A 15,950-nucleotide genomic window follows, 5' to 3' on the forward strand; every position below is an offset into this window, starting at 1 on the left:
GACAATATAAGTGGCGTACCAAGTACTAAAATCAAGGTACTGTGCTCCAGTAGATTATGAAATGAATGCAAGGATATTCCCAGAACAAAGTGCACAGAACACAGTTGTCAGACTCAGTAAATCCACAATTAAGGTTTTGAGGACTATGCCTCAACAAAAATGAAGATCAGGTTTAGGGAAGCTGAGGAAAACAAGTAGTCATGACACATATAAAAAGAGCAAAAACTCTTGTAATTTTTTGTCTGGCTGAAAGCCCAAACCATTCATTTATTGGTCTTTGATGCTGTATTAATGATAACAAACAAAATATAGTCATAGCAAAAAAACTTATTGTAAAAATAGTCAAAGTACTTAAAGAAAATATCATCTTCTTTAGCTTTATATCTTTTCTCTCTTGTTTTCCACATGATTACTTGCATTCAGTCAAGTATTATGAGAAGCACATAGCTTAGTCACAGTAAACCATTAAGCCATACCAACATGTTCACAGGTTTGACATGCATACAAATAATTGCCCCCAGACTTTACTACAACTCTGCTTATTATAATAGGTGTATGTAAAATATCAGATGATTAAGCTTATGAATTTGAAAACAATTAAAAGAAAAATAGTAAACATATTGATGTAGGTCTGCATTGAGAAAAATAATACATTTCTGTAATTACTTATAGTTTAACATAAGGTGTTTTTCAGGGTTGGTAAAATACTGAGATATACAGTTGAAAGAATCCTTGGTTAAACAAACATCAATGAAATGTAATAATTAACATGAAGAATTCACTGGATGTAGTTATTATAAGATTGGATATAACTAATGGTGAGGCTAGTGAATTTGAAGTATAAGACAAATATTCATGAAACATTAAGGAAAAACAGAAGAAAGGTAATGAATCTGAAGATTAGAAATAGAAACAGAAAGATGAAAATATGTTCATTTGGGATTACAGAAGAAATTGTATTTTAAATAAGGATAGTACATTAATTTAAGTTGAAATATTTAATTTATCTTAAATTATAAAGAAATTAAGCAGGATTTTATAATTTGTAAGCATTTTACTTGTATGAAACAAAAATAAATGCTAAATGCTGGTAAGGATGAAGAATGACTGAAAGGATCATATGTTATTTCAAGAGGACCAAGGATAAGAAAGTTAACAAGGGTTGGAGAGATGGCTCAGCGGTTAAGCGCTTGCCTGTGAAGCCTAAGGACCCCGGTTCGAGGCTCGGTTCCCCATGTCCCACGTTAGCCAGATGCACAAGGGGACGCACGTGTCTAGAGTTCATTTGCAGAGGCTGGAAGCCCTGGCGCGCCCATTCTCTCTCTCTCCCTCTATCTGTCTTTCTCTCTCTGTCTGTCGCTCTCAAATAAATAAATGAGTTTAAAAAATAAATTAAAAAAAAGAAAGTTAGCAAAACATCTGAGAAAATATGTTATTATATACACATTTACTGTAACACATAACCCATCATTGAAGCATTATAAATATCAGAATACTCTAATAAAAGCCAAGGATATGCATGTCAGGACACATATACAAATATTCAAATAATGTTTTCTTAAAGCAGCAATAAGAAGGTCCATAAACATGGAACATAGACAACAAACCATTGTGTGTCTGTGATACAAAGTTCTATATAGAAATAAATAATCATGAATGGAGATGAACTTCATTAGCTTTAAGTTAAAAGAAATAACCTGGGCTTGAGATAGTATGAGGTATTGTGTCTGCAGATGGTACTTTAAAAAAAAAAAAAAAATTACAACCAAGTAAGATGAAACAGAAGTCCTATGTAGTAGAATGATTGGTATCGAAGAGTAAAGAAAGTATCATCTAGATAATGGTATTATTCTACTACTTATCTTAATTGGCAATTGAGAGTATTTGATTTGTGATAATTCATGAAGAAATAAACTTATAGTTGGAACACATTTTGAATACTTACATTTCTTGATATATTTAACGTCAAGTGAAGAGAGTAGTACTCAGCATTGAAATTCAAATTTTTCCATCTTTGTATGCCTCTAATATTAACTATAAATTTATTTCCCTAACATTTCATTATAGATGAATTATGTTATAAATGATTTTGTTAAGGAATCAGAAGTAAGCTGATTAAAAATAACGTAGGTCTGGAGAGATGGTGTAGCGGTTAAGCGCTTGCCTATGAAGCCTAAAGACCCTGGTTCGAGGCTCAATTCCCCAGGACCCACATTAGCCAGATGCACAAGGGGGCACATGAGTCTGGAGTTCCTTTGCAGTGGCTGGAAGCCCTGGCATGCCCATCCTTTCAATCACTCTCTATCTGCCTCTTTCTCTTTCTGTCACTCTCAAATAAATAATAAATTAAAAAAATCTTAACAATAATGTTGATACTTAGTTCTTGAAATTATGTCCTGTTGATTGCTCAGCAGATACCTTCAGGGTCACTATTTTGTTGCTGGTTCAATCAATAAAATATTTTCATTAATATATCATATGTCACTATAATAATTTATCATAGAATTCTTAAGTAGAAGAAGCACTTGAGGTTCAGGTGTGGTTCAGATATTTCCTGTAAGGGCCTGGTGAAGGTTCAGCCATTTGTTCTGCCTTTTAGGAAGCAGAATTATACACAAGACACTGGAGAGGGTAGGATCAAGTCTAATCTAAATCTTCTACATCTTCCCTCCCTCCCTTTCCATCTCCCCCCCCTCCCTCCCTCCCTCCCTCCCTCCCTCCCTCCCTCCCTCTCTCTCTCTCTCTCTCTCTCTCTCTCTCTCTCACTCTCTCCTCTCTCTAACACTGTATGTTAGTTATCTTTTTCTTCCTTCTCTTAGTGGGCACTGACTTACAGCTCCCAGTACCAGCATGTGGCTATCATCCACAATGAGCTTTTGATGAGAGAAACCTACAAGGTTTCCTAAAAAAATGACAGATTACTGTCAGAGTACTTGATGACACACCAAAGGTCAGTGATAAGACCCTATTGCTGAAGACACCATATGCAGCTGACACGTAAAATGGAATGGCATGGCTGGAAGCCAGGAGAGAGTCAGTCCCCAGACAGTCAGAATGTCTAGTGCCAGAAGGTGCTACATGGGCGACTGGCGGAAATGACCAATATCTGTCCAAGCAACTCATTGTCTAACCTACTTAGCAGCAAATAAGCTGTTGTGATGCCCACACAAGTGCAATAGTGGCACACAGCCATGGTGGGGAACCAACTGCTCTTCATTCGGCTAACTGATCCCCTCAGAGGTACGGACCCATAGCTGGAGCTGGGAAACAAGTCAGAATCATATCCAAACATAAGCTTACTCTCCAATATCAAGCTATAAGCAATCATGGGCTACAAGAGGGCCTACACCTATTAAACTCTCTATAAAAAAATAAGGGTTATCTTATTTTTCCTGGCACTAACTTACTCTCCATTGAAAATATGCTTCTATTTTTAGATAGATGTAGATCCTAAGGAGAGAGCCACCCCATCATACCTCAAAAGAGCTCCAGCTGAAACGAAGAAAAATTGGCAAAACAGACATGGGTGCTGTTTTCCTGATGAACCAGCTACCATTAATCATGGGCTACAAGTAGGCCTACACCTATCAAATTCTCTATTAAAAAAAAAATAGTAAGGGTTATCTCATTTGTTCTGGTGCTAACTTACTCTCTGTTGGAAAATCTGCTTCTCTTTTTCAGATAGGTGTAGATCCTAAGGAGAGAACCACCTCATCATACCTCAAAAGGGCCCTGGCTGAAACTAAGGAAAATGGGTGAAACAAGTAAGGGTGCTGTTTTCCTGATGAACCAGATACCAGCACAAGGGGGAAGGAGACCAACACAGAGAAAAATGAACTCTTACCAAATGAGAGAGCCAGAGCCTCAGAGGCCCCCAACACCTCGTCACTGAAGCAGACCACAAATGAACCCAACAGGGCTCAGGGAAATTTTGCAGAACAGGGGGTGGAAGGAATGTTAGAGCCACACGTTGGGTCATGATATGCAGAGACATTTATCATACCAATGACTGTGGGCTAACCCCACAATGCACGACCCATATCTCAACAAGAAGGGGCCAATGGGGAGGGGTTAAGCCACAGATGAGCCTAATAATGGTACCAAACTGCCTGTATTTAATGAATACAAAACTAATAAAAAATTAATAATAATAAAAAAGAAGAAGCACTTAAGAGAAAATGTTAGTTCACATGCTGATTGTATATGAATTAACATTATTTAATCTCTTCATTTCCTTTGGTCTTAATGATCTCTATGTGGAAATACAATTGAATATTGAATGGGTCATTGAACAAATCAAGAAGGAAATGAGTAATACCCTATAAATGAATGGAAGGAACCCATAACACACCAAAAGTTATGAAACAAAATGATGGCATTCCTAATAGGGAAGTTTATAGCTCTGAAAACAGAGAGATTTCAATTAAATTGATAAGATGCTCTAAAGTCCTTGGACAATCAAGAATAAACTATAATGAAAAGTACCAGAAGGAAAGTAAAAGTACAATCAAGGCAGAAATCAATTAATTAAAAATTTAAATAATAATGATGAAGGAAGGATACTTCTTCAGAATGAAAACAAGATCAATAAAAATCTAAATTAACAAAAATAAAGAGGAGGACTGCAATAAACAATACATTATGTGTATGAAAAGAAAACATTATAAACATTCTAACACATAACACTGAAACTTGGAGAATCATAAGGGCATAATTCAAAGATCTATACTGTAAATAATTGAAATATCTAAAAGAAATAAATGAAATTCTGTAGATAAGTCCTTCCAATGTCAAACTGAGATTCTATAAATAATGTGTTCTATACCAACCAATAGTATTGAAGGAGTAAAAAAATAAAATAAGTAAAGGAATGAAGAGATCTTAATGGTTAAGGCACTTGCTTGCAAAGCAAAAGAACCTGGGTTCGATTCCCCAGGACCCATGTAAGCCAAATGCACAAGGGGGCACATGCATCTAGAGTTTGTTTGCAGAAGCTGGAAGCCCTGATGCACCCATTCTTTCAATCTTCTCGCATTACCTGCCCATTTCTTTCCCTCTCTCTCTCTCTCTCTCTCTCCCAAATAAATAAATAAAATAAATTTTAAAATATCCAATAAATAAATAAAAACAATCTCTAAGTTAAAACGATTGTATGCACAGAAGTGATTAACTGCAGAATTCTATGAGAACTTTAAAGACAACTGAAAATAATTCTTTCTAAAATTACTTCATAAGAGAAGAAAAGGGGTTTTTGTTGATTCCTCCTGTAAAATAGTATTACACTAATAACAAAGGCTGATAAGCATATAACAAAACAAGAAATTAGTATATCTGATAAACACAGAAACAAAAATTTTCAATAAAATACACCAAATAAAATTCAAGAACACCTCTAAAAGATTATTGACTTCTATTAAGTTACCTTTACTCCAAAAATTCAGAAATAGTTCAATATGATGTAAAAATAATTTAAATACATTCAAGGAATTCAGAAATTAAATGATTATTTCAATAGGTGCAGAAAAGGCATTTGATAAAGTTCTACATACTTTCAAGATAAAAACACTGGTAGAACTAGGGTTGAAAAAGATATATGCCAGCATATAAAGGTGATAAATAGAATGTCTATAGCTAATATCATGCTAATTTGAGCAAAATTTGAAGCATTCCTAATAAGTTCTAAAAGAAGATAAGTGTTCATTTTCACAACTTCTAGTTAATACAATGCTCATCTTAGCTAGAGCTGTAAGGGAAGACAAGGAAATCAAAGGGTTAAAAATAAGATAGGATGAAGTCAAGCTATCATTATTTGCAGGTAAATTTCCATACTTAGGTGATCCTACAGTCTCCACAGTAAACAGAATTATGAGGAAAACACTGGAAGATGGAAAGATCCCTCATGCTCATAGATTTAAAGAATTGTTATGAAAATGGCCATTGTACCATAAGCAATATACAGGTTCAATGTAATTCCAATCAAAATTATAGTATCATGGTTCAATGAAACAGAAACACAGCCTCAAAATTCTAATGGAAGCAAAACCTATTTCAGATAGCCCATACATACATATATATATCAGGCATGATTATATCCTCAGAAAAATGAATACCACTGAAAGTATCATAGTACCTGATTTCAAGCTGAACTTCAGAGCTATATTAATAAAATCAGCATAGCACTGGCATAAAAAGACATGTAAATTGATGGAATACAATAGATATACAGGTATAAGTTAAAGTAACTATAGCCACTTTATTTTGACGAAGAAGTTAGAAGACACTTTATAGAAAAGATAGAATTTTCAATAAATGGTTCAGGGGAAACTGGGTGTCTACATGTAAAAGAATGAATAAGGTCCCATATATATCACAAGGCAAATAAATAAATTCCAGTGGTTTGTGGACCCCAACGTTGCACCTGTTATGCTGAAGTGACTAGAGGAACATGTTGGGGAAACAAGACACAGGTAGAGAGAATAATATTCTGAACAGGCTTCCACTAGCTATGAACATAAGGCAAACATTCAACAAATTAAACCTAATGAAACTACACCTTTATTATATAGTTAATAAAACCATTCATTGAGTCAAGAAACAACCTATAGAATTTGTGTGGGGTCAGAAGAGAGAAATGAATAAGAGTAGGGGAGAGTGGTGATTTAACAATAAACAAGAAATCAAAACATTATAAAAACTTATTTTGGAAATACTTTTTTGTTAACTAATTCCAAATTATAGTTAAGAAAAAAGAGATCTCTAGGTTGGGTAGGAACTTCATACAGGGATAGATAATATTATTTTTGAAGACATAAACTACTACAGGAAAACCTCAGTGCTAGGAGTAATACCTCCTAGTGTGTGGTTGGTCATGGAGGTCCCCAAAGTCCCTCAAGTATTGCAGGCTATTGATTGCTCACCAGAACTATATGGTAAGAAGAATTGCTGACTAGAATGTGTCTGTCAAAGAACACTGACAAATCAAGGTATAACAGAGCTAGAAGAGTCCTCCAACCTTGCTAGCTAGCTCTTGTAATTCTCGATACTGTTCTGCAGTCTCTTGTGGGAGAATGATCATCAACACTTAAATAACTGTGGATTGATTGTGCTAGCTGCACAATTAACCTGCTAAGAAAGGTGTGCCTACTAGGGCAAGAGTGGCATGACTGATCCAGGGGTAATCAAATGCTCTTCTATTGGATATAAGGCCTACTCCACAGGGGGAAAATCAGGCCGTGTACTAAAATCATAACCAAAATCCTATAACTGAGAAGATCACAGACCCTAGCCAGGAAGTCAAAACCATTGTTTGACTGAATAGATAGCTATTAAGTTTATGCTAATAAATTTGTGCTGCTTTTAGCTTTTGTCAGAGAAGCTTCTTTTGGCAGATGGTGGTGACTTATCACCAAGTACTGAGAATAAGTGACAAGTATTCAGTGCTATATGAGACATCTCTAGTATGCCAACCAAGGCTCAGGGAACATTGCCAAAGAAGGGACAGGAAGAATGTAAGAGCCACAAGAAGGGTCTGAGTACAATGGGGCATTATTGTCTGGACACCAAAGTAATCTTTACTTCAAGACCTCACAGGGGCTGTGTTTACTGCCACAAGACCTACACAATGTTAAGCTCATCAATATTTTGACATGGGTGATGTAAGTATGTTGGCAAAAACAAGAAAAGACTCATCAAAATAGAGGGACTATTTGAAAAGAAGAAAGGTGAGGAGAAGGAATTGGAAGGGATTATGATCAGATTATATCATGTTCATATATGACAATTGTCTTTGAAATAGTTTTAAATATTGGAGGAAAAAGTTTGAGGGATTTTTGTTGTTGTTTTTATTAACATGACCAAACATTCTTTTCTAAATGCAACATTTATAGAATATGATTTATTCTGGTGTCTATATTATATGTTTATGGGTATACAACATGATATTTCCCAAAATCTTGATTTTTTTCCTCTCATTTTAACACATAATGAATAAGTTCTCAGTCTTCCTCTCTTTGACTCATCTCTCACTGACTTTTTACCAAATATTTCTACATAAGACTCAGTGAAATTTTCAATTGACTTCTAAATATAGGTGAGTTTCATGCTGAGTTTATAAGTGTTTTTCTTTCATGTAAGTACTGTTTGCTACTTTTCAAACAACTTGAGAACACATAAATAAAGAGTAAGTCAAATTTTTCTTGAGTTATGAAAATTATGTCCTTCCATTTGCAACAAGAGACTGCTTTCTTTTGTAATTTGAACAACCCCTTTTGATATTATTTTTTAATTTAATTTATTAGTTTTCTTTTCAGTTAATACAGGCAGTTTGGTGCCATTGTTTAGGCTCATCCATGACCTACCCCTTCCCAATGGACCCTCCTTGTTGATGTAAATGGGTCGCGCATTGTAGAGTTAGCCCACAGTTATTAGTATGATAAATGTCTCTGCATATCATGTCCCAACATGTGACTCTGACATTCTTTCCACCCCCTCTTCCACAAAATTTCCCTGAGCCATGTTGGGTTCATTTTTGGTCTGCTTCAGTGCTGAGCTGTTGGGGGCCTCTGAGGCTCTGGCTCTCTGATTTGGTAGGAGTTGATTTTTCTCTGTGTTGGTCTCCTTCCCCTTTGTGCTGGTATCCGGTTCATCAGGAAAACAGCACCCTTGCTTGTTTTGCCAATTTTCCTTAGTTTCAGTCAGGCCCCTTTTGAGGTGTATTGGGGCAGCTCTCTCAGGATCTGCATCTATCTGAAAAAGAGAAGCAGATTTTCCAACGGAGAGTAAGTTAGCACCCGGAAAATTGAGATAGCACTTACTTTTTTGATAGAGAGTTTAATAGGTGTAGGCCCTCTTGTACCCCATGATTGATGGTAGCTTCATATTGGAGAGTGGTCTTATGTTTGGATATGGTTCTGACTTGTTTCCCAGCTCCAGCTATGGGTCTGGTACCAGTGAAGGGATCAGTCAGATTCGTGTCTTTGGACTATATAGAAATCACTTGTATTTGTTATGCAAAGATAATACTTGAAACAAATCAGATTGTTTATAGCAGCTCATTTCCTCCTGGTTATGATACATGTAATAATAGTTGTGTTGAGCTGTGTGAAAGGAGCATATATGAATCATAGTATTTCTTTTCTATATTCAAATTGATGAAAAGCATATGTTATTCTATTTCTACTAAATATTTTCATCCTAAGCAATGTCTTATTTAAAGCTCAATTTTTTTTTTTTTGTTGTTTTGTTTTTTACTTATGTATTTGTTTTTTAGTCCGGCATCAAGCTTGTGTTATTATTGTCTTTTAAGTGCTGGAAGTGTAAGCATTCACCTCTGCTCCCAAAAGTATTTCAATTTAAAAATACTTTGTGATGATTGAGTGAGAAGAATGAGTATATGTCAAATAAAGCAGATCTGTTGCAGAGATGTGATACTAAAAATCAATGCCTATGGATGTGGTCAGTAAGAACAACATCAAACATTCAGCTCAGACTGATTAACAAATGAAGGAATTCTGTACCACTATGAACTATGTGTGCCTACATAATCCTTATGCTCAATCCCAAATCTTTAGTGTGAGACCATTTGGAGATGGTGCTTGTGGAGCTAATTAATTCATGAAATATCAGAGCCCTTGTGAAGCCTGGCTAGAGGAGAGGGCCTTCTTTCAAGAAATCACTAAACAGGAAGTAGACTCGTTACAGGAACTTGCTTTTTATCCATTTGGTCTTAATCTTCCAAAACTATGAACAATGAATGCTAACTGGTTAGCTACTCATTGTATGGTAATTTATTAAAGCTGACTAAACCAATTTAAGAAATGTTTTAGGGCTGGAGAAATGGCTTAGTGATTAAGGTGCTTGCCTGTAAAGCCTAAGGACCCCAGTTCAATTCTCCAGGACCCACATAAGCCAGCTGCACAAGGGGGCCCATGTGTCTGGAGTTCATTTGTAGTAGCTACAGGCTTTGGTGTGCCCATTTTCTCTTTCTCTCTATCTATCTCTCGCATAACTAAATAAAATATTTAAAACAAAAGAAAAAAAAAAGAAATGGTTGAACAGAGTGATAGGTTCAAGTAGGTGTAATTTTTCTTCTTACCAGTGACATAAGCCACAGTGAAAGAACTCAGGGGTTATTTGATTGACACAGTGCTTGACAATAGTTTTCCAAGAAGTTCACATAATGGAAACTCAGATAAAAGATTCACTAGACACTCCAGTGTAAAAATTATGAAAGTTGACCAGTTTCACTGTTTTGTTCTCCAATATTTAGAGGACAGTAATAATGCTAATAATAGGTAGGATATAAAATGAAGAGTTGTCCTTAGAGGAAGAAAATACTTATAATTTCTACCCTAAGTGATTCAAACTATATCCATTTGCTTAAAATTTACCAGTTCACCAGTGGTTTATATCCACTTTTATAGTTGTAATTATTTTTAATTTTTTAATAAAAAAATGACAATCTTCATTTATCAGACCTTGTTACACATTGAAATGCACTCATCTCCCTCTTGGGTTATTAAGCAGATTATCCGCTCTTTCCTTTTGGCCCTCCCCCCACATTATTTTGATGGGTTCACTTCTAAAATGAGTTCTTCCTGTCTGTCTTACTGTATTGACTTCCATAGTCTCATAACAAAGTCCAAGCTAGGTTTCCTCCTACGTGTGAAATGGATGTCAATGATGACTATTTTGTCGGCACATGTTGAAGATGGCATCGAGGTTAAGCTCTAAGCAAATATTTCAAGTCAGTGGCATGCCACGACAGTTTTGAGAATTTAAGTATCACTATTGGTACAAAGAAGCCAATACTCAATTTCATAAGCATATTCTAACATTGGACGTTATTCATAATATCTAATATGCTTTATTCCCAAAGTCATGACTTCAGATATGTAATGTACTTCAGGTTCATTTTTCCTCAGATTTAATTCCTGAATGTCAGTGACATACTCTTTAACCAAAAAAAAAAAAAAGGGGGGGGGGTACACATGAATACCGAATTGCTTTAAAAGGAGCAAAGACAGCAAAAGGAGCTCTTGGCATTTAAAAAGAGATGCAGAGTATGGAATAAAAGTGAATAAAAAACACACACCTTTGTACATATCAGAAATATCCAATGTACCACCAATATAATTGTTCTTAAAAAAGTACTAGAGTTTGGAGACATGCACTTTGTTTTATGTAACTACGTTTGTATTACCAACTCCACATCTTTCCTATTTATGTCCTGTCACCCATTAGAGTCTTTAAAAACCTGAAAGGTTGGCAATATGTTTTTTTTTAGAATAAACCTCACCAAAGGACCACCGTCATGTGTGGCTGTTGGATGGGGCCAAGCCCTTCTCAAGTGTCGTCTTTGGAGTCCTCTTTTCCCCTTCATGAGTCAGCGGTGCTCCAACTTCAAATGCATCCCATTCACCCCCAGGCCAGGCACCCAAGCTCAAATGTTCTCTTCATCCAACATTTTGTTGATGCCGTCACAAAGTTTCTGTAAGTGAGTTTTAAATTTTCCAAAGGGATTATACAAGGCAGCCAAAAAAATCACAATCTGAGATGTGATCAAAGACATTATTAACCCGTCCGTGAGACTTGGCCGTGAGGTGACGCTGGATGATGTCATGCAGCAGCTCTCGGCACTCGTTCAGCAGCCTGGACAGCACGTTCCTGTCAAAGGTGTAGTCCACCTGGTGGAAGCTGACCACGGTCATGGCGAGCTGATGAACCTTCTTCTTAAACTTCTCCATGAGGGCCAGCTCCTCCTGGTTGAACTGACTGTTCCTGTAGAGGACAGCCAACTTGATGACGGTCTTGATGAGGTTCTTGATGATCTTCTGGGCCTCCTTCTTGTTCTGCGTGCACTCCTTGGTCACCCGGTACAGCTCATCCAGCACCTCGCTGCTCGTGTCTTTGATCAAGGTGGTGGCAACCGATTTGGACACCATTTTACCCAGGATCTTCTCTGCGCCTGAACGGCCAGGTTTTTGGAATTAAAGACATCTGTGGCCATGGAGGAGGCGGCGCCGGAGCGCGGAGACCTGAGGCGGGAGGGCGGGCGGGCAAGGCCAACTGCTGCGGGGCTCCGAGGCTCGCGGGCGCCGGGAGCCTCACCACCAAGGCTGGCGTGGCGGGCGGGAGGGCGGCTTATTTTTAATTTTTGTATATTAATCTAAAAAAGAGGGGCAATCTACTTCAATAAATAGAAAAACATAATTGCATGATATTTTTATTCATTATAATTTGTATTTGTGCTCAGGTGTGTGTGTGTGCGTGTGTGTGTAACAGGGCCTATTGCAGCTACAAACAAATGCCAGAAACTTACACCATATTTTGTGTGTGTGTGAATGTGTCCAACTTACTTGGTTGGCTTTGAAATTGAATCCAGACCACCAGGCTTTGTAAGCAAGCATCTTTAACCAGTAAGCAACACTTCCAGTTCTTATATGATATTTTAAAAGAAATCTATAGGGATAAGAACACAGAACATTTAAAAGTTTAAAAAAGCTTTAGAAAACTTTAGATAGATTAAATCATGTTTGAGCTAATATATAATGAGCTTCATCATAGATTAATTTGGCCACCCACTTTTGTGAGTTCAGCTAATTACTTTACTGCCTATGGATTTAGATATGACTACCATCCAGAAATGCATCCAGAAATCCAGGCACCTTCATAAGTATTGTTTTAATAACCACCTGGGCATACTTTAACATAATATAATAGACATGTGAAATAAAAAGTATACTATCAGTACCTTGGGATGCAAACATATTTAGGGATAAAGTCATTACAGAGATAATTAAGGTAAATTGAAGTTATAATGGCAGGTCCACTATGAATTATGTCCTGATGCTAGTACATAAGTCACACAATGGGAAGAAGGATTGAGGCCACAGGAAAAAGATGACATCTACATGTGAAGGAAGAGCTGTAGGGGAAACCAGTACTCACAAACTATTTGCCCCAGACTTCTAGCCTGCACAATGCTGAGAGAATAAAGTCCTGTTGTTCAGGTCATGCAGTTTGCACCAATTTAAGTAGCAGCTACAGAAAACTAATACAGCAAAGGTTTCCTTTGTTTAATTTTTCAGTTTTGATGATATAGGTCAGGCTGGTATGAAAGAAGCTGGTAAAACAGGGTAAAAAATAGGCCAGATAAAATAATGTCAACTGGTTTTCTGTTATGGAACATTGGAAACATGGTTTCATTAAATGAGTCTTGGGAAATGGTGGAAGGAGCACATCTGGGAAAAAGAGAAGATCAAAAATCTCAGGATGGTTTGTGACATACCAAATAATAATGAGCATTTAATGACACATCATATTATTTCAGGGCAGGAATGCTAGCCAGACTTATAAATCTATGATATTCTCTTCATGGTTATTTACAGCAGTGGGTATCTTGCTCTCCAACTAAACCAGATGTTTCCAGATGGAGGTGTCATCAACCACCTCAAGTTGCTGATAAGGTGAAGACAGAATAGTGACCATTATATTTTAAAATGAGGAGACCCTGGATGGATGAGAAGGTCCAAGGAATGTAAATCAGTGTGTTCTACAAATATTGATTGTAGATGATTGTAGAAAAAATAAGATGAGAAGAATTAAAGGAAGCTAAAACTTAAAAGTTCTTCCTAAAAATCTTGCTGTAAAAAAAGAGAATATGAGCTAACAGTTCTGGGGGTGGGTGGGTGTGGAAATAGGAAAATAAGAGCTTTGGGTTTGCAAATTTTTCATAGAAATAATCTTTCTATTGATTGAATCAATGAATAAATAACCAGTAAAATTATTACTTTAAGAAAGGTCAGGGTTGGGGAGATGGCTTGGTAAAGGTTCTTGCTTGTCAAGCATTAATGGCCCATATTCTATTCCCCAGTACTCATGTGAGCCAAATGTATAAGATGGATTGTGTATCTTTAGTTCATAGTTCATTTGCAGTGGCTACAAGTGATGCACCCATTTTCTTTCACCCTCTCTTCCCTTCTCAAATAAATAAATAAAATATAAAGAAAAGAAAGATTGACCATCCATAATCAATATCTATGAGAAAAGTGCAGGCTTGGCTTTAGTATACAGCTATGGAAGTTCCCTTCACATGCCCACATACTGATGTCAATAAGCAAAGTTTAAGGGGGTTAGGAAACTTCCTTTGACTGTTTTAATTTTATTAATAATACAGTATTTTCAGCTTAATGAAGAAGGGAGACATACCAGAAAATTGAAGAGGATAAAAATACAAAAATTAAGAGAAATGGAAAATAAATAGTAACTTAAAATATAAAAAAATAAAAAATGCATACTTTTGTTTTAATACACTATTTATTGTTTAATAGTATATTGTTTAACACACTATCAATGAACCCTAAAGTGATCATTATGAAATTAAAAAAATATATCTGAGCATTTTATGTGTGTATTCTTTCCTGACTCAGCTTTGGCTTCACATGCTAAGCCAAAGTTAAACTATATTAATTAATTTTGTGAATTTGCCAGGCATCAGCATATATCCCTAAATATATAAGGTAAATAATTTTATAAAAAGCAGCCATTATGATTTTTCCAAAATAATTTCTCATAGCATTTAGGATATAAAAGTGAGAAGTATGTCTTAGTCATTAACAATAAAATGTTTAAATCAATGGATAGGAAGAGGGCTGGAGCGATGGAATAGTGGTAAAGGTACTTGCCTGTGAAGCCTATGGACTAAGGTTCAATTCCCCAGTACCCATGTAAGCCAGATGCATATGATGGTACATGTGTCTGGAGTTCATTTCCAGTAACCAGAGGCTCTGGTGTTCCCATTCTCTCTCTTTCTCCATCCGCCTCTTTCTCTCTACCCCCCTCAATAAATAAATAAAAATTTAAAAAAATATTTAAAAAATAGGTATGAAGATCATATTTTTAAATGACTGATATTGAAAAGTTGTTCATACAGAATTGAATGCTGGAAGAGGGGTTATTGAAGATGTAACCTTCTGAGAACTGGTGATATTTAATTAACTGTCCTCTATATGATTATTTTAAAAGGGTGCACAACATTTAAAATAGGAATAGTGACCTCAATGGTTGCAAGCACTAAAATGCTGACTCTGTAGATACTGAACCCTCAGGTGTCAAGGAGGGAATGGTGACAGTGGGGGTGCTGAGGGGTTTCACTGCCGAGCCAAGACTCATCAGTGACCTATGACAAGAAGGCAAAGATAAGGTTACAGTTGTATGAATGAAATGTCCTAGTATATGCAGTGGAAAATGATCCAGAAAAGTAACTTACATTGAGGATTCGTACAGGTTAACATTAGCAACAATTATGGAAATGATATGGGCAAGAAAATATATAAATTTGATAAAATTTAAAAAAATGTTTCCTTATTTCAAGTGTATCAACATATTTCATATATCTCAGTGACACAGCCAAAAGAAATGTCCTAAGTAGCCAGGCGTGGTGGCCCACGCCTTTCATCCTAGCACTTGGGAGGCAGAGGTAGGAGGATCAGCATGAGTTTTTAAGGCTACCCTGAGACTTCATAGTGAGATCCAGGCAGCTCAGCCTGGGCTAGAGTGAGACCCTACCTCGAAAAACCATAAATAAATAAATAAATAAATAAATAAAATGGGGTGAGATAAACAACTTAATATCCTAATATGCATCAAACAATATATTGACTTTCAACTTTGGAAAATCATAAAAGATATAAATAATATGACTCCTATTCTTTTTAATTTTACAGCAATGTCATGTACCAAAGTGACAAAAAAATCCCCCAAATTCTGTTTTTTTTTTTTTTTTTGCTTTTAGTTGTTGTGATCACATTGTTTTGAAAGCCATTCAAAGCATTCATTCACAGTTCACTTACATTATTATCCCAAGTGCAGAGAGCAAGACCATATTTTTAGTCACAGAAACTTAAGTAGTTAGTATTGTGACAGAAATTAAATGTTTTCTCCTTTTTGTT

At 36.1% G+C, this 15,950-nt stretch overlaps 1 pseudogene; it reads right to left on the reverse strand.

Annotated features, from left to right (window-relative positions):
• Positions 1-11,439: 11,439 nt before the first annotated feature.
• On the reverse strand, positions 11,440-12,007 carry LOC101607213 (annotated as a pseudogene).
• Between the last annotated feature and the right edge of the window lie 3,943 nt (positions 12,008-15,950).

This window comes from Jaculus jaculus, chromosome 11, assembly GCF_020740685.1.
Source record: "Jaculus jaculus isolate mJacJac1 chromosome 11, mJacJac1.mat.Y.cur, whole genome shotgun sequence".
In the NCBI taxonomy this organism is placed as follows: domain Eukaryota; kingdom Metazoa; phylum Chordata; class Mammalia; order Rodentia; family Dipodidae; genus Jaculus; species Jaculus jaculus.